This window comes from Camelus dromedarius, chromosome 8, assembly GCF_036321535.1.
Source record: "Camelus dromedarius isolate mCamDro1 chromosome 8, mCamDro1.pat, whole genome shotgun sequence".
NCBI classification, from domain to species: Eukaryota; Metazoa; Chordata; class Mammalia; order Artiodactyla; family Camelidae; genus Camelus; species Camelus dromedarius.
In genome coordinates, this window is record NC_087443.1 from 67,837,542 (window position 1) to 67,857,428 (window position 19,887).

Sequence of the window (19,887 nt, forward strand, 5' to 3'; positions counted from 1 at the left end):
TGATGGTGGTGATGGTGGTGGTGGTGGTTGATTCATCAGGGGAGGTGGGAAGCCAAGAAGAAACAAGAGCAGAAGAAATGCTCCTAAAATGATCTAAAGATATGGAAGAAAGGAGAAGCCTGTGTTTTTTGCTAATAATATCTAGATCAGGCATAATGGTCTCACAGACCCCAGTTTGGCTACTGTTTTTGTTTGTTTGTTTTTGCCTAGGGAGGGGTCCTAAATTGGGACTCAGATGAGGGGACAGAATGTGAACGGGAAGAATTAAGGTGGGGGCAGGGGGGAGATGGGAGAGGAGGCTGTGTGACAGCCAGAGAGTTGTTTCCGGTGGGTCAGAATCATCTTAAGTGGTGCTAAGAATACCGCTTTTGACCTGATTGTTCTGAAATGTTGATTTCTCTTGGACCTGTTGATATATGACCCTAGACGTACTGGAAGGGAAAGGCTTCGGATCCCAGCTTCTGATGAGTGTCCTGTTTCCTGCTCACGTAGTACTTCCATTCTCTTAAATCCAAAAGCTAGCTAAACAAATCATGGACTAATATAGACTCAGAGCTGAACTGATGCCAGCAGAATGCAGTAGTGGAGGGAGGGCAGACTAATACGATTTTCGTCTGTCTGCCTGGCCTTGCCAGGATGGATGCACCTCATGGTGTAACTAATGGTGCCGAAACTTCTTGAGTCTTCTGCTTCTGGGTTAACCCTTCGAAGGGAGGTTTTTGTTCCAGTCTGGCTCTGGGGTCGTCTCTCCTTGGAAGTTGGTATCGCTTGGTTGTATCATTCACGTTATTCCACTGCTCCCTTTCTGGTGGGTACCACTTGCGGGTAACTTGTGTCTGTGTTTGTGGTCTCGTGGAAGTGCAGCCACATCGCATCTCTGTAGCTCTGCTGTTTCAGATCTGCATCTGCCTGGAGAAGACTTCCCAATAGCCCTTGCCCCCCAGCTCAGTTGTGAATTACTCCACCAGCGAAAAGTGTGACTCAGCAGACATCATTATTTGTTGGAGCCCTAATATTTTGGGCTGATGTCAAGGTGACAGTAACGTATTTAAAAAATATTTTGGTTCCTTCTGCAGTTGTGTTGCCGATCTGTGTGTATATTTTAGGCGAAAGTGTAACTGTTGGGATTATTCCTTCAACCCCAGAGACTTCCAAGGCTGGAATTCTTGTTGGCCACTGTTCCCTCTGGCCCACGTCCTGGTGGACCCTTCCTCCTTTTGAGGAATGGCGCAGTGAATTTTGCTCCCAGAAAATGGTGTCGACTCAGGACTTGGTTGGCGAACAAGCCCAAACCCTAACTCTTGATGAATGGATGGATGAACAAACAATGTCTGGAGGCCTACTACATCTTGTGGAGGGCTGGGAAGCCCTGTTGCCTAGGGTGTGGGAATTGCTGAGGCTGAATAGCATCGTGATCCCTATCTTGATGTGGAAAGGCTGGCTGGGGCCATGTCACTGGGAGACCAGACTGGCTGAGACCAGACCAGCTGTTGTGTCTTTACACCCGTCGCTGAAATGTCCCTTGTTAGGTGGGGCCGTTCATCTTTCTCCAAACCACCTGGCCCTGTGCGGGCCACGTGAAGCTCTTTTCTCAGGAGGAAGACGGAGTAAATCACAGAGCTCATTGTGTGGAGGACTGAAACCATTGCTGTTCCTCTGTGAGCAGGTGGTACTGTTCTCCCCTGCTTCTGTTTGCTAGGGCTTGGTGCCCACGTGGGCAAACAGGGAGACATTTTATTAGAGACCCAGCTCCGCCATGCTTTCAGGGCTCACTCTCCCCCAGTCACCGCTAGACAGGGATGAGGCCAAGCCACATGGTATCTAGCTGTAATTTTAGTTCGCTCATCAAAGGATAAATGGCAAAACAAAACAAAACAAAAGAAGCCAAGGGAAAAAAAGAGGAAACCTCAGACGCAGTAAAATTGTTCCCAAGGCACACAGCAACTCTGTAGCAATGTGGGGCTTAGAGGGGAGGGTGGCCCTACTTGAGTGTAGAGTATAGCAGACGTTTCCTCTCTGCCCGACTCTCCAATTTAAGCCTTAAATGCAACGCGATTGTCGGGGCAGAATTTTCTTCCCTGGAAATTTACAACTGTCTAACCTTAATAAATACTGTATTTCAATCTGAGCTGAGCTGGTTGCTCTCCTAAGCTACATCCTAAAATAACCTCAAGTAGTATGACACCGTGCATCACATGAGATTCATACCCCTGTCCCCTCCCACCTTGCCTGTAATCTCAGGACTTGGCCAAGTTCATCGTTTACATGAATGGCCTCCGAGGGACTCTGTAGACATGTTATGTTCTTGGAAAAGGTTTGGACACAATATCGATTGATGCGTAGGGCTCTTCCTCACTTTTGACAGTCTCCTGACCCGGCTCAGTTTTGGAAAGACAAGAGTAACACAAAGACCATGTTCTCCCTAAATGGTTAACACAAATAAAATCGGAATGAAAATTAAAAAGCCTTTTTAAAGAAAAGACATAGTTTTTGAACTCTATTGACTTGTAAAGAGTTTTATTGTGATGATATAAATATAGCTCAGTGCACAGACCATTAGTGGAGAGGTGGATGAATGTTTACTTTTGTGAACATCCATGAAACCATCACTCAGATCCATATATATAGAATGGGGTTGGAATGCTTTTTCTGTAAAGGGCCAGGTGGTAAATATTTTAGGCTTTGTGGGCCACACAGTCTCTGTGGTAACTACTCAATTCTGCCATTGTGTGTGAGAGCCGCCAAAAATATAAAGGAGTAGGTACAGGTGCAACTGGGTCCCAATAAAACTTTATAAAAACAGACAGTGGCTAGATTTGGCACATAGGCTATAGTTTGCTGGGCCCTGAAAAAAAATATTACCAATTCCCCAGGAGTCTTGCTTATTTGAGGCTTCTCTCCCACTGCCAACAAAAATTCTCACCGTGGATTAGTTTCGTCTGTCACCATAGATTAGTTTTGTCTGTTTTTTAGCTTCTTACGTGTAGAATCTACTGTCTCATGTCTGGCCGCCCTCAGCATTGTGTTTGTGAGTTACATCCCTGCAATTGCCTGTGACATTGTTTGCTCCTTTTCACGGCCGTGTACTATTTCACAGCACACGTGTCCTATGTTTCTGGATATTTGGATTGCTTCTAGTTTTCTGCTATTATGAATATAAGGCCCTGGTAACCTAACCTGCATCTTTCGGAGGAATATATGTTTCAGATTCTGTTGTTTGTACCCAGAGTGGACTGGGTGAGTAATACCTGTGTTTAGCTTCTGTTGCCCTTTTGAAAAAGACCTGAACACTGGATTTCAGGTGTTATCATTGAAAGGCACCAGCAGAGTGGTCGTTAGGTATGTGAGTGACGCGTAGGAGTCCACCCAGGCTCCCTTCATGCGGTGCTTTGTTTTCTGGCCCCTGCTCCTGGGAACTCCTCCCACCATCTCTCCATTAACTCCGGGAAAGGATTTTGCAGGCTGAGCACAGAGGTGGCTTGGTGTTGTGGATGCCCCCCAGGGACGCCCCGCAGGTGACTGTGGGTAAACATTTAGGCACTCTCCCCGTTGCTTCCCTGAAGCTAGTTTTTCCACCACTCCTCCTTCATCATTATTCCAACCCTAAGAGCAGTTCTGTAATCAAGGTCAAGACCCATGGAAGATGTTTCCCTTGGTTTTCAGAAGGGCTACTTCAGAACCAATTAAGCCTTTGTTTGAAGAGTATTTTGGCCAAAGGTTGATGTTTTAACACCAAGTCAGATGTGATTTGGGGGGGAAAAAAAACTCCACACGCAACAAAAACAAACTGTGTAGACCTTTCTTGGTTGTTTTTCTTTTCAGATGTGAAGTGGTTTGTGTGTGTGTGTGTCTGTGTGTGTGTGTGCGTGCACAAAGACAACTAGGAGAAGATCCAGAAGAAATGGACCATTTTATTTGTTTACACAGCTGAGCAGTGGAGATTTTGCAGTGGGTGTTGCTTTCCCTCATGTCCTCAGGCTTGCACGTTCCCGTCTGAGTTCTGCCAGCTCATACCCCTCCTGCTCGGTCTTAGAACTCATCCCCCATGATTCAGTAAGGCCTGAGGCCTCTCCTCAGGGTTTTGTGCTTTGTGGAGCCAGCGAGAGAAGGATAGAAGCTGGAGAGCATCTTGCCCCATGTTGTTCCTTTATTCTTGAATGTGAACTTGACATTGAGTCTTGTCTGAGTCTTTACGTGGTTGAGATTCCTGAGTTGTTGTGGCTTGGAGTCCATCACTTTGCCCCAGTAGATCCTCGTTGTTTGTGATCAGAGTGGCCAGAGAATTAGACCAGGGGGTCTGGCCAGGATGTTGGAGGGCTCCTGGCTTTTTTATTCCCCAGTTGACGTTTCTGATGGTTGGCTCTTGTGAATGAGGCCCTCCTTTGCTCCGCAAGTTCCCTGGCCTTGCAGTTTTCTTGAGGATTTGCCACCTCAGTTGAGGAGCAAATCTGGGCTAAGAGGGAGAACTCACAGAAACAACCTCAGTACTTGGTACATTCACTTCCTCACTTTTTCTTTACTCTTATTTCCAGACCTGGTTGTGAGATTTCATGTCCACTTTCCACAGAGGGGGTGTGTGTGCGTGTGTGTGTGTGCCCGAGAGAGAAAGAGACAGACAGAGACAGACAGACACAGATGTCATTTTCACTGGAGTACTTTGACAAAGCCTCCAGATGCCAGTTAACTCATTCCAAAGGTTCATTCACTTGCTACAAGTGATGAGTTTTAGCCTAATTGTCTCATTGAAGTCCATACCTCAGAATATTTGTTCATTCATTCAGAAATGTTTGGTGTACTTCTGCTGTGTGCTTGGCCCCTGCGGAATTCGTCAGTGAGCAAAAACACGTCTGGGAGCTTCCTTTCTGGTGATGAGTTAGATGCTGACTTGTAAGTGCCCCACTCCCCTTGGTCCGATAGAGCAGGCTTCCTGTGCAGCCCGCGAGTTTGCATTTTTAATCAGGGTTCTGCTTTTCACCTACTGAAGTTTTGGGATTGTTGCCCCAGAGGCTTCTGGGATCAGTCAATTGATCATTTATTGGCTCAGTTGTTTTTCACTTGCTGACTAAAAATTGAGGGCTGGCCACGTACTCGATGGGGATAACTTTTCTTCTCATTTTGGGTGAGAAACTAGACTGCACTCAGGTTCCAGTGAGCTTTTGAGGCCTTTCCTTTTCCCTGGGTATGTGAAGAGAGCCAGAGGCTTCTGTAAGGCTCAGGAAGAGGCATTTCTTTGTTTATGAAAGGCTAGCTTGGGCAGTAATGTGTTTAGTCTTGGGGTCAGAAGCAGTGACAACAGTTGATAATGGTAGCAGCTTCTGCTTATTGACTTCTCCCGATGCTTTGGGTCCAATGTTAAGTGCTGTATGTGTATCATTTATTGACTCTTCATAACGACACAGAAGGAAACCCAAATGGTGTAGTTACTCTTACCATGATTATCCCCATTTTGTCAATGAGGAAACGGACACTTAGATACCTGAGATATTTTGCCCACATTCAGGGAATTTGGATTCAAACTAGGGCAGTCAGACTGGAGAGAGACTGTACCGCATATCTCATGCTAACTACTGTCTGCTCAGAATAATGCTCAGGAGGGCCTGGGGGTTTCCTGAAGCAGGTGACCAGCCAGCTCTCTGGGCTGTATTCCAAGGAATCCCCTGGGCACTGCTCAAAAATACGGACTCCTGGGTTCTAACCCCTTGGAGATCTTCCTTCTTTAGAACTAAGTCTATGTTTCACAAATTTGAGCAGGCATCCCCCGGAAGGTAGGTGCCTGGAGGCTTTGCTGGGATGCAGATTGTGGCCCCACCAGAGTTTCAGGTTCTGTAGGTCTGGGTAGGTCTTGACATTTGCAGCTTTAACAAGTTTTTACAGGTTAATGCTGATGCCCACTCTCTGGCGACAGCACGTTGAGAACCACTGGACCAGGGCCGTGCTTCCCAATTCCAGCTGCACATTACAATCCCCGGGGGGAGCATTAAAGACAGTGCTCCAATCTAGGGGATCCTGGAATCTGTACCCCATTCCACTCTTGGGATGATTCTGATGCCTGTTGTTTCATGAGAACAACTATTTGTAGTTGTCTGTTTGTTTGCTGGCTTATTCTAGCTTGACTCTTTTTTCCCTGGGGGACAAAAGGCTGGTTACATTCAGAATTCTTTAAAGCATGTCTGTTCAATGATAGTAGCCTCTGTTTTGAGAACATTTCATTATCAGGTAATCAAGGATGCTCACTGCCTCCTGAGTTAGTACCGGTGAGGGAAGGTGGGACTCTTGCTGTCATATGTGCAGGGAGCTCGGGGACCCTGAAGGGAGGGGGCCGGCTGTCTAAGTGCTGCTCACACCTCCACGTCACGTGACAATGCAGATGCGGAATCAGTGATTCCAGGGGGGGCCTGAGAGCCTGCATTTCTAACACACTGCCAAGGGATGCTGATGCCCTTGGGCCCCAGACCACTCTTGGAGTGGAACCAAGGTAGAGTCCATTTAGACAGGCCAGGAAACTGGGGAGCAGAGAGGCGAATCGGTTTGTCTGAGGTCCCACAACTCGGCAGAAACAGAGCCCAGACCAGAACCCGGGAGTCCATTGTGGCCTGATGTCTGTCTTTTAAGGAGACATTATTGTCTTGTCTAAGCCAATAGCAGTTGCATTACATTGGCCAGATAAAATAAGACAATCGAGTGTTACCGTTTTTACTTACCGTTTCTAAACTTCTATCTGTTTTAATTTTATCATTGTATTTGTTTGAGTTGAGGTATTTGTATCTGTTCATTCTCCACTGTCTTAAGGCACTTGGGGCCCAGCCTGCATGGTCTGTAAGAGGGCTGGGGAGGCTGCGGAGAGGACGTCTGGTCGTCTTTGACTGGAACAACTGGAAAGAATGGAAACAACTGTTCTATCAGCCATATGTGCCCCCTTCTGGGCCACAGCCAGCAGGCGTAGGGGTCTGGTCTGTGGCAGCCAGCCCTTGTATTTTCTTAGTGACTCCATTTTATAAGTTGCACTTTGCTATTAACTTTTTAGAGAGTACCTGAGAATCATGGGGTCATCCAGCTAAGCACAGAAATTTCTAAGTGGGTTCTCCTGACACGTGCAGGCTTACCAAGCTTAGCACATAATTTGTTTCTGGAGTTTGGTTTGATTTGTGGTATCAAATCCTGGTCAAACAGTTTAGTGGCTACAGCTTTTTATTTTTTTTTCTTTAAGCGGTTTATATTGACATCTCAACATCCACTTCAATTAAACAGAAGTTACAGTAGACCATTCTTCCTGAAGTTTCCACCAAAACCCGCAGGGTGGTTGGCAGTTTAATATTTTAATGAATAATACACTGAGATTCAAAAAATATGTAAAGCTTAAAAGTAGGGACAGGTGCTATATATTTCTTGATCTAGAACTTGTTCTAAAAAGAAACATTAGAATCAAACATTTGTGGACACTTTGAAGCATCTTCACAAAACCCCATTTTTTTTATGGTACCAGCTGGAAAAACACTTGGTTTTACCAGCTTCTACACTGATTGAGGCCTGGAGTGGAAATTTGCATGTTTTTGCAGGCTTAGTGAGATAAGATGACTGAGCCCAGGTTTCTCAACCTTAGCATGGTTGGCATTTTGGGCCGGATAGTTCTTTGTTGCACTGGGGACTGTCCTGTGCATGGCAGGATGTTTGTTTAGCAAGAGCCCTGGCCTCTACCCTCTCTGTGCCACTAGCCCCCAACAAAAATATGACAACCAAAAATGTCCTCAGACCTTGCCCTATGTCCCCTTGTGGTCCAAACTGTCCATAGTTGAGAACTACGGGCTTAGTTTAACAAAGTATGCACCCTTCCATTGGGCTGTCGTAGCATTGCCTTTCCATTTTAAAGGGACAGGTACAAGAGGAGGTGGGAGGTTCAGCTCGTGTTTCTGGAGCCAGATAACCTGGGTTCAGGTCCAGGTCTGCCGAGCCTCTGCTACCTAATCTGTAAAATGGGGATGATGGTGCTACCAGTTTCCAGAAAGTTGTTGGGAGATTAAGTGAGATAAGGTCTGAAATGGCTGGGCAGGGCAGTGGCACACTGCTCGATGAATCCAAGCTGCCGTGTTTAACCACAGGGACCTCTGTGAAGTACTTGTTTGTAGATTTAGAGTATGCCTTTTTCCGATGTGCATTGTGTATGTTTTATTTCCTGTCAAGAATATCACACATGATAAATTTGATAACGTGGACTATCTTTGCTGGGTAACAAAGATTTGTGACTCCTGTTGGTTGCTGTGTGAATTTCTCTTAGGTCACTTAAAAATCCTGCCTAGTCCTTGTACCATTTGATGAGAATATAAGCTCTTTTGAGGTTGTGCCTCATCTTGGTATCCTTAGAGTGCCTTGCAGGAATTCCTGGGACATAGTAGGTGCTCAACAAAGGGTGCGAATGTGTTTAAATAATACAGACTGTGGGCAGAGAGGGAACAGAGTACCTAAGTTTGCATATTTCTCTTAACAGTCTCTTTCATAACATGAGAGGCCAATGAATATATTTTTTGGTACTCAACCAAATAATTTGAGATGGACCTTCAGTCCCTATGTCAACTTAATGTTCTTTCCCGGGTATCTCATATTTTGATTTCAGTTCCCTTTCAGTGCATGAATTTGCACCCTGTCTCAGTGACTGTGGCATCGCTCAGTGCATAACCGTGGTTGGACTAGTTTATATTTATGTGATTGTCTTCTAGCTTTCAAGATGCTTGGAGGTTAGTTGGTTTTTAAAAGCAATATCAGCTTTTTTTTTTTTTTTTAACGACAAATAGTGTTACCCATTGGGTCTTAACATTTTCTCAGATCTTGAGAATTTGTCATTCATTCCTGCAGGGGACTTCCAAAAAAACAAAAATGAAAACAAGCGTTTTCGTACTTGTGGATGGATGAGCCTACACAAACAAACTCATTCCTTTTTATTCCTAAACCTTGTGCCTCCCTGAAGTTTGAGGGTGAGGTGAGGCACCAGAATCAAGAAGGTTGGCTGAAAATCAGAAGTTATCCAAGGCATGAAAATGGATGTGTGTAAGCCCATCCTGGGGGGCCTGGAGGATTCTTTTCACCAGGCCTTTAGTGAGGTTGCTCCGTAGGGAAGATAGTCTTGTGTCAATAGTTTTTAAGTTGATTCAGTAAACATTGTCGATGATTGAAATTGAAGAATTGTGAAGACAATTCATCTTGAGGAAGAGAGCACACGGACTGTGAGCCGGGCTGCTGGGAGCAGACATTGACATACGGGCCGTCATCAAACTAATTGTTGTTTGAATTACCTGTTATGATCCGATGACAAATCTGCCTTGCTCCTGCCACTGGAGCAGAAAATGTAACTTGAATTGGCGTGATGTTAGCAAGTGTAAACTGTACTTCAACAAGATGGATAAACCCAATTATGGGGCAGACCTGTAGAGAGAAAATCCATTTAAATCTCGTAATGTTAAGCAGAGCTGTGTTTAATTCATTTGGACCAATTTGGGAATGATGTATGAGTGTTGGTGAACATTAGTCAACGGGGGGACCACTTGGAGGGAAGGGATGCGCTGATGCTGCTGGCCACTCCGGGAGGCAGCTGGGGTGTCGTCTCTGCAGCCTGCCCTAATGGCGGGGAAAGGCAGAAATGACAAAACGATGTACTGACTGCTGTTGGGAGAGCAGCGCCGTGTAAATGAACCAATAAGGAAAACATATGAAGCAGAAATGGGAGGAGGTGTTTTGCCTAAATGCTATTGACAGTCCAAAATAATAAAGGAAATTTGGGGTTCCTCTTCTGTATTTCCAGGCCCCTAATATCCTATGGGATTTTCCAAGCCTTGTAGTAGGAGGCCTAGAAAATGCTCTTTCTGTTTGCTTAATGATGATTTAAGACAGAGAGAGAGAAAAGGGATGGCTAAATTTAAATTGATAATCTTGGAGCATTTGATTCTCTACTGGAAAGCAGTTATTATTCTGCAGTTCATATGTTATGCACATTTGGAAGAGTTTGGAAGGTCTTAATCTATTTAAAATTCTCTATTTTTTAAAAAATAGCTACTGAGCGGTGGCCTAGCTTTGTGTGTAGTAGGTGCTCAGTATATGGTGATGAGGGGAGTGAAAGCATGCACCTTCAGAGAAGTGACTTTCAGTGCTGAATCCTGGTGTTTCCACAGCTCAGACTTAATTAGGGTCTATAAGGACCTCGTAGCCTAGATTCACTGAATTGTTCGCATTCCTGGGAATTTTATGATTTTATCCCTGAATTGATGAGTTTATGATTTTGCTTTTCTGCCTGCCTGGCAACCGCCCCCCCCCCCCCCATAGTGTTGTCTTGGCCCAGGATATTTTAGACTCTGGCTTCCTTTTGTGTTGGGAGGAGTGGCTGGAGCCTCCCATTGAGTTGTGATTGTTTGGTGTTTCTCTTTTGGTTTGGGGGTTTCTTTTCTATTGTGGAGTGGACAGGACTTGGACACTTGGCTTGTTGAGAGGAGCGTTGCAAAGACTGGCGTGTACAAGGAGCTTGGCAGTGGGCCGCCAAGAAATTCATGGCTGTGCCCTCTTGCCCCCCCCCCCCCCCGCCCATAAATCTGACTATTGGGAGCACTGGTGTAAATGAAGGTTAAAGCCTTCAGAGTCTTTTTTTCTGTAATTGGGGTGCAGTTCATTGTATGGGGTCACAGCGTACATTTAGTGTCCATTCCAGGCAACTCTTTGCTCCCAGAGGCGCATTTGTTAGGATTTTACGTTCTGGCTTTCTCCAACTTTCAACTCTGTTGAAGCACCCATCAGGGGATGATAATGAAAAACTGAGATTTTATAGTTACAGTTCAACTGAATTCTGGCAGTCTGAGTATTCTAAACTAGTTCAACAGTAGAATCTAGGCAAAATACTTTGAAATATTTAACCTACCATCTCCACCGAAACCTGCCAGCATATAAAGCCCTCAGGTTGACCTGCTTGTTGGTAGACCTGCTAATCATTTCGGAACAAGTACTGCAACTAAATTAATTTAGAAGAAACACTGAGATGTGCTTCCAAACGTGAAGATCTTTGCACCGAAAGAGGGAGCACCCTTTGCAGTCCTTGAGTTTTAGCGGCTCTGATTTGGCTCAAAAGCTGTTGTCAGATTTACACTCCTGAGGGTGGGGTATAAACAATGTGAATTGAGCAGGCAGTGAATGGAAGGGGGGGGAGGTGGAGATTGGAAAACAGACTCTTAAAAGCATCTACTTTGTGGATAGAATGGCTGGTTCATGGTAGGGGTGGGTCTTTCCAGGGGCCTTGGAGGGGTGCTTTCTTTTTTCTGGGTTTTTTTTTTTTGAGGGGGAGGGGATAATATTCATTCATTCATTCATTCATGGAAGTACTGAGGATTGAACCCAGGACCTCCTGCATGCTCAGCTTGCACTCTACCGCCTTGCTTTCATGATTAACTTGTCATTTTCTGGTTGTTAGAGCTGAAATCTTGCAGTCCTGTGCAAAGAGGAATTTTTGTCCTTTTGAGTGGCTCCTCAGATGTAAATACACAGTCAAAGACCTGGGAATACTTAAAATATGATACAGAAATGAAATAGTGAGATAATAGCAACTCTTTAGCTTAAAATAAATTATTTTCTGTAGAATTTAAAAAATTAGCTTCCTCATGGTATTAAGTTCTAGATAAGGGCTTAATTGATGTGTGGAATCTATAAGACAACTTGGGAGATGTTCCGGGAGTCTGAGTTCTGAATTTGATTCTTATCCTTGAAAGTAAACCTCCCTTCTTCCCTCCTCCTGGTCTTCAGTCACTTAGTTTTTATTCTGGAATCCAGCAGCATTTTCTTAATCATTACCAAAGAAGCCAAGAGTTTTCCTGTTAACTGAAAAAAAACCTTAATGACCCAACGTAGGCAGACATTTTTCGTGAAAGAGAACTCACAGGAAGGTTCAAGAATGCCCTTAAACTAAAAAGAACATGTTTACCAAACCACCAACATGCTTTGTGTACCTGAATTTGTTTTGTGTTTTCTTAAAAAACTTGTCACTTGTCACATGTTTCACAATGGTGAGTGAAAGCAGTTGATGAATTCTCCCCACTGAAGACCTGATGTGTGAAGCCCCTTGTGTCTGAAGAATTGACACCCAGGGCCTGAATTCTGGAGGAAAAGGCTTCAATCACGTGGTAGACCCTCTTTCCTTGGAAGAGGGTCCCTCTCCTCCCCGCCAAAAAAGGGCAACCAAAAAGAAGCTGTATTTTGCTTGGGTAACTTTTCCGTTGGCTTAAATTTGCCAGTTTATCTTCATCAGAAATAACTCCGAATACGCTTATCATTCCCCTGCAAGCCTGCTACTCCTGCCATGATTTTGTCATTTTAGGAGAGTTTAGGAAAAGCACCAGTATCGTTGTTTTTGTAGTTGGGTTGGGTGTCCCTGCCTCCCCAACTGTTTGCTTTCTTTTTTTTTTTTTTTTCACTTTTTTGTGGGGTGAGGTAATTAGGTTTATTTATTTTTAGATTTTTGTTTATTTATCTAATGGAGATACTGGGGATTGAACACAGGACCATGCATGCTAAGCATTGCACTTTACCACTGAGCTGTACCCTCTCCTCCTCAACTGTTTATTTAATAGTAATAAGTTGAGAGCTGTTTGGTGTTTCCTTCTCCACACTTATTGAAATTTTTGGCCAAAATGCTCCTCTCCAGGCCCCTGGTTTTGCATAGCAGTGAAAGGAGCCCGACAGTGACTTGCATGTGACAGGAACGGATGAGCTGACACGTAGAAAGCACACACACAAAACCACACGCCCCATGCAAAGCAGATATGGTTTTGATTTCGGCCTCCGTGGTTCTGTTATCGTTGCTTTTGCCGTGAGAGTGGATTTTTATCTTTCGGCCGACTTCTGGTTCCGTTCATGGTTTGTGGTTTCCAGTTGCCATCACAGCTCGTGAATTTGGCTGCTGGGGAACTGGGGGGAACTGGAGGGACCTGGTACCACCATGGGAGTCTGAGGAAGGGGAGCCCCGGGATGCTTTCCCAAGGAACTTTGAGGTTGGAGACCTCGCCTGGGGCCTGGGTTCCTGGGCAAGTGGCTGCAGAGCACTGTTCCCGGCCTGGATTTGCTGCAGTCACATCCTCACCTGGGGTTTCTTCTCTGTCTTTCTGTGTTAGTTATGTAACACCTCTCTGGACTATTTTGGAAACATCTAGACCAACTTGTGATTGATCTTCCTGTTCTCTGTATTTCTCCCAGTCCCCTTGGCTTTCCTCTCATCTCCTCTGGCAGGAAATATATATATATATTTTCCTCATTAATGAGTTTCCAGGTCAAAATTTCCCAGAAAGTATGAACTTTCCTTTTTCCCAGAATTTCACTTCCATCACTTTTTTTTGGGGGGGGGGGTTGTTTTCTACATCGAGCTGAAAAAGTCGAGCTCATGGCTTAATGACTCTGTGCCTCCATTTTCTCATCTGTGGAAAATGGGTTTAGTAAGAAGACTTGTTGCTGTGTGGCTTTTGGTGAGACTCTGTGAGAGGGGTTAGCCCAGTGCCCTGTGCACGAGAAAGGTTTAATGGTGTTGTTACTGTTTCCCATCGGGTGTCCCAGGAAACCCATGGGCCCCAGGCAGACTGGGACAGCTGGTCACCCTGAAAACAGTGTTGTTATCCCCTTGCCAAGTTGACAAGTTGGTGATGTATTGTGTTGCATACCTTTTTGTGTTTTTTCTTTTCCCCCTGCCAGAAAAATCCGGTTTTGAGTTATTTCTCCTGTAGGAGAGTGGGTCGAATCAGGAGGCCAGAGTACCTTTTGGAGAGCATTAGGGTGGAAGGGTCTGGGCTGTGACATAATTTATCTCCCCTGGGAGGGCAGACAAAAAAAGCCATCGGGGTACTGGACTCAGAATTATTTAGCTTCTGATGGGCATGAAATTAGTGACAGCAAGACAGGAATTGGTGGCCTTCTAGTTGTAGGGTCTGCTCTCTCCTTTGGTCAAACTTCTGTGGCTCCGAACTTCATTAAAAAGGATAGATTTTAAAAGGCATCCCTTTTCAGTTCTTGAAAGGCAGAGGGCTGGCTCCTGGCTTGCGAACCTAATAACACTTACTTCTTTCTTTACGAGGGAGTTTCCTGGGGCTGCTGTGGTCAGGCTATTGTTTGTCTGAATTTGTAATAAGCGTGTAACAGCCCCCTCCTCCTCCACTTTGGCCTCAAGGAAAAGCGACCCTGGTGGGTTACTGGGGACCAGAGACCTTCAGAACCTGTGATTGAAAGCCAACCACTCTGGGGCCCTGGGTCCTAGCACACATGGGAGGAGGGGTGGCGTCTCTGCAGCTGAGTCCGTGCCCACAACACAGGTCCCCTCGCTGGCACTTTCCTGTGACTTTTTCCTGGGCAAGAATCAGTTAGTGGACACTGGACTCAGGCCTGTTCACACTTCCACTTGGGTAACAGTGATGTGGGAGGAGCTTGTCCGGGATGATTTATTCTCAGCGGAGGTTAAGAAATGACATTGATTCTCCCCGTTGACTTGACAGCCGCCATTGTTTCTCTAACACTTCCTGGTTCCAGAAGGTCCAGTTCAGACCTCCCTCCTTCACCGCAGGCCGAATTCACACATGGTGCTTGGAGATTTCTCCATTTTTATGGCTACCTTTCCTTAGGTTTTCAGAGGCCAGAATGAAAGAAGACAGAATGAAATATGAGAAATCAGGAAACAGTCAATGGACCTTTTAGTTTTTTTTTTATCCTCACTCCCCTCTTTTTGGCTTCAGGAGGTATAAAACAATAGATGAGTGTGATTCCACCCACCTCCCTTTAAAAAAATAAAGGACTTGTATTTAGCAGGCTTTGTTCATCAGAAAGGTATGGTATTTTTGTTGGCATTGGCCAGACCTTTGTAGCTGGTCAGTGGCCTTAGGCTGCGGAAGGTGCCTGCCTCTTTCCGTCCTGGTTCGTTCTGTCTCAGCATCCTGGCTGTTGGAATAGCTTTTATCAAGAGCAGTGCTGTACTTTTTAATCGGTCAGTCCCTCTATGTGATGATTTATTCCATATCTCTCAGAAATGTCTTAATTTACTTCATCTAATAGTTTTGCCTCCTTCCTATCCCCCCTCTCCCCTCCTGCAAATTAACACCAATCATAAAACTGTTTCCCCAGGCAGCACTTGGTGAGATGAGGCATTTTTCTCTGGGGAGGACTTGGTCTTTGGGTATGGCAGTGGGGAAGAATTAATTAAAGGCGAGGAGGAAGCTTCATAATTAGAGATGGGGGCCCGGAAGCTCAGAACGTGGTGCAGTCCGCCGCATCATGGTCTGGCTGTGAAGGGCTTTCTTCTCTGAGACTCAGTTTGCTGATCTGTGAAATGCCGCCACGGGATGTATGCAGTGGTGAAAAGCTGTGCACGTGCTGTTTTCTCTGGACTTAAAGACTTTTGCTGTAAAAAGGAAGTGTTCTAGGATGATGGATGAGAGCTGGGGTCTCAAGTCACACCCATTTATTGCGTGTGGGGCCTTGACCAGTTCTGGAACCTCCCTGAGTCTCACTTTTGTCTATAAAATGAAGAGAAAACCGATCTCAGAGAATTAAATAGGATAACATACACGTAGCCCCAACCCAATGGCCAGTGCTGGGTACAGAGCAGGAGTGGCTACTTTTTTTTAGAAGGTGGGTGATTAGGTTTGTTTTACTTATTTATTTAATGGAGGTCCTGGGGATTGAACCCAGGACCTTGTGCATGCTAAGCCAGCACTCTTCCACTGAGCTATACCCTCCCCCAGTGGTTACTCTCATTTAAAGGGGAATGATAACTGTTGTCCTGTCAGGTTCTAACTGTTGCTGGGGTACATGGTCCGTTTTACTACTAATAAAGGCAAGTGGACAGACATCATGTTGATTTTCATGCTATCTTTTCTGGTTAAATTTCTTCTGCTTCTCAGAGGCGTGGAGAGATGAACCGTATTCTACTCGATCAGATAGATATCAAAATAGGACTTTGAAATCGACTTCAGGAGCCTTTCATACCAGGAAACAGGTCCATTTGCTGCTCAGGTTTTTACTCCTGTTTTAGTTATTTCCCTCCCCCCAACACATACGTGAACACATACATTGATTTCTTTCTTTTTCCTTGTATTACTACAAGGATCAGTTTCTTCTGGCTTAATTCCAGAAACAACATGCCTGTCTTTTTTCATCGTTGAGGAAAAGCAGTCTGAAGGCACCATAATTCCTTAAATTGGATTTCAATTCTTGATCCCCTTATGTTCGGTAAACAGAGTGTTCTATGAAACATCATTGCTGAGGAGCAAGAGGCCTGGCAGCCTTGCTTTTTTCCGAAGCAGAGGCGCTGTGTTGGAGCCTCCCGGGCTGCGGCTGTGGGTGGGGTCCCATCGAGGTGAATGCCCACCTTCACTTTGGGATGGAGGCATGAAATCTCTTTCCAAAAAATGCTGTTGGAAGTTGGGAGGGCCGCCTGTTAGCCGGTAGAGTTTAGCTTGGGAAGAAGCCTGCAGTTGTGTGTGTGTGTGTGTGTGTGTGTGTGTGTGTGTGTGTGTGTGTGTGTGCGCGCGCGCGCGCATGTGCTTGTTAACTCTATTAGTGCCATGGGCAGCCGCCACTTGAAAGCCTTGGGGTTCCTATATTCAAATCAAAGGCACCCAGGAGCAAAGATAAAGGGGACAGTGTGATCTTCAAAGATGCAGGAATAAAAAAGTAGTGGGGAATATTTTCTGGGTAATTCTGTGGTCCCCCCCCCTTTTTTTTAAAGAAACATTGTCGGTGGCTTCCTCTTGCTTGGTGCTGAGGCTCTGGTCAAGCTATTGCAGTTTCTGGAGCGGGAGATGCATGCCTTGCAGAAAGCAAAGTGAAAATGTCTTGGTTTTGAGCTTGCTGGGGAGTGAGTCAGTGTTTCTGGGGATCTTTCTTCCTCTCTTGACTTTCTTCCTTTCTTCGAGCTAGTTTCACTCTGAGAGTGCAGGCTTGGCACCCACTTACCCAAGAACTGATTAGTTCCTAAAAGAAGCAGTAAGTTGATTGCTTACCGAGATGATGTAAGCTTTGCTCTGGGGTACATCAGCTTGGATTTCTCATGCTTTATCTTATAAAGCCTAAATTAACAGCTGGTTTGGTTTGAGTTCTCCGGGATCTGACTAAGGGATTAGAGTCCATTCTCAAGTGAGTCAATCTAGTTTAATTTATTTCAGGTCTATCAAAAAAGATCAATCAAAGCTCTTTTGAAAGTAAAGCTGTAATCGGCCTGCACACTTCGAAGTCACTGTTGTTGCACTGTGTTTCTCTCTGGTGGAGAAGTGCTCAGGCTCTGGTTAAGAGGATGCATTAGGGCATTTTCCACGTCCCTCCCTTTGTCCCTGGGAAGATTTTGAGAAGGTGTCGTGTTTGAGAACTGTGCCCAGGTGGGTGCCGCCCTGACCTCCTGCTCCCTTTTCTTTGGTGTTGCTGGACCCCTGGTTTGGAATTTCTGGTTCAAGATCACTGAATCCCTGGACCTGAGCAGATCCAGCCCGTTTCATGTCACTGGTGGTGTTCCTGGGCTGTCTTACAGAGATCAGTGGATGAAGACATGCGTTGAGTTCTCCGCATCCCCCTCCCCAAATATCTGCAGTGACTGTGCAAGGCTGAGGTGAGGCATTCTCGGCTGTGGTTGATTTAGGGTTTTGTGCCCTGGGAGCTGTAATCTGAGTTGCCCATCTTTTGTGTTTCCATTTAAAAAATATTTATTGGCATCTCCCCCGAGCCAAGAACTGTTCTACATGTGAAACATCAAGAGAAATCAAGAATAACGAAGTGGTTAAGAGCTTGACTCTAGAGTCAGACAGACCCACCTTTGAGTCCTGGCTTTGCTGCCGTGTGACTTTGTATGACTTTGAGCAAGTGCTTCCCTAAACCTCAGTTTCCTTGTCTGTAAAATGGGCATAAGAAAAATATCCCTCAAAGCATTGTTGTGATAACACAATGAAATAACACTGTGTCTTTTGCTTTTCATCCCCCCATAAAAAAAAAACACTTTAGGAGAGATACCAAGAAGCTGTAGCCTCCCCCCAACCCCGCCCCGAATGCATTCAGCAGAAACAGGTTATATATTTAGGGTCTGCAGTGTGTCTCTTGCTCTGGGGATAACTGGATACAATGACAGAGTCCCTGCTCTGTAGGGATGTGCAGTCTATTGGGAAAAGAAAGCACTCAGGGGAGCAGAGTGTCTGCAACTATGAGTCCATCTGCCTTCTCTGCCACTCACCTTGGTCCAAGGGGTGCTTTTTATCTTTCTTCCATTTGACTGGATAAAAACAATGTAGGTCACTCTCTGCTGCCTTCCACTGATGGTTCCTAGAAAGCCTCTCACCCTTAACTTCCTCCTGGCCCCCCAGGTTTGAGCGTTTGCATTATCATCACTGGTACACGTGTGAGTCTACCCTCAGTTTTCCTGGCTGTGAAGTGGGATGGGCATTATTCCATGGAGTGTGTGTTAAGGGAGGCGAATGCTCCCATTCTCGAGGTATTCTTGTGGTTCTGCTGTGTGTGGGAACGGAGGAGGCTTTGTTACCCAGCAGTCACCACTCCAGAAAGAACCTTAGTATTAGTAGCAAAAAGAAAAAAAGACTAGATGTTGTTTGTTGAACTTTTGCTCTGTGCCATTCTCTAGAACAGTCTATGTATTTTTAAACCGGACACTTGCAGCAACTTTATATGTCCCCATTTTATAGGTGAGAAAGCTGAATAAAGTTAGGGGACTTTTCCCAGAGTACACTAGGAAGTGGCCGCACTGGGGTTTGAACCTGGGCCTTGCCTGATGCTGGGCCTGCTGTCATGGAAACGGGAGGCTGCCCTTGGGAGCAGAGTTGGGCTCATCTTTGGAAACTCTAATGTGGACCTTGAAGGCAAAGTTGAATCCTTTTGCGAGTAATTGGATGTGATCGCCTTTGTTTCCCTCTAAAACGAAAGCCTCTTTTCCCCTCGATGGTCCAGTGTAGATCTGGGCCTGGGCTCTGGAATTTCTCCATCTGGGCGTGCGTGGCCGAGGCTCTGCCAGTGGACCCCGAGGGTACCTTGCCCGGCTGTGCGCCTGGCCCTGGTGAGGATTCTGCAACCTCAAGTGTGGGTCTCCTGCCCGACCCCTTCTTCCTGTCTCTGCCCCTGGGTTTAACCATTTAAAAAAAAAAAAAAAAAAAAAGACAAAGCACTTCGGAAAGTCACATGCTGGGTTTCTACTATGTCCTGGAAACTGGCTTAATTCATTTTCCCTTTTGCTTTTGCTTGAGTAGAAAGGAAAAAAAAGATGATAGTCAATGCTAATAATTGTGGCATGTAACGTAATTGGAAGTGTTTCATTGACATGCTCATGAGAGTTTCCGGCTCATCTTCGGGCTTGGATGTAGCACTAGACTTGCCTTGAGTGTCTTGTACAAGCCTTTGAAGCAGGTAGACCATATTATAAATAGGCGCGTTGCTATGGTGAGGATGGCAGTCCTTGCTGGCTGTGGGTAACCTTTTCTACCTTCTCGGACACTGTTTTAAAACAGCAGCGTGATAGCATTTCGTTTAATTTGGACTGGGGTGGGGGTAGATGAATCAGTGAGATTGAGGGCTAAACACTTTTTTGAAATGATGTTTTGGGGGTTTCACCTCACCAAGCACCATGAAATATTTTGTAGATCGGGCTTTCTCATGGTTTATTTAGAAATATGTTTTCTAATGGATGGGGTGGGGGGTGGGTGTGGTGGTGGGCAGAAGGCTGGGCTTTCTTCTCTTCCCCCTCCTTCCTTTCCTGAGCTTTTCTGTGAATTTGTTCGCTTTGATGCCCAGCAGCTCAGAGTGACATGAAAGTTCAGGTTGGTATGATGCAGGAATGATTATTCCTGGTAGCGTGTTTCCATTACTGTTAATAATATAAAGACAATTGCCTGCCTCTCA

At 45.4% G+C, this 19,887-nt stretch overlaps 1 protein-coding gene across 33 annotated transcripts in view; it reads left to right on the forward strand.

Moving 5' to 3' along the window:
- TCF7L2 (transcription factor 7 like 2) overlaps nucleotides 1–19,887 on the forward strand; it is a 190,450-nt gene that overhangs the window by 13,447 nt on the left and 157,116 nt on the right. The window lies entirely within an intron of this gene.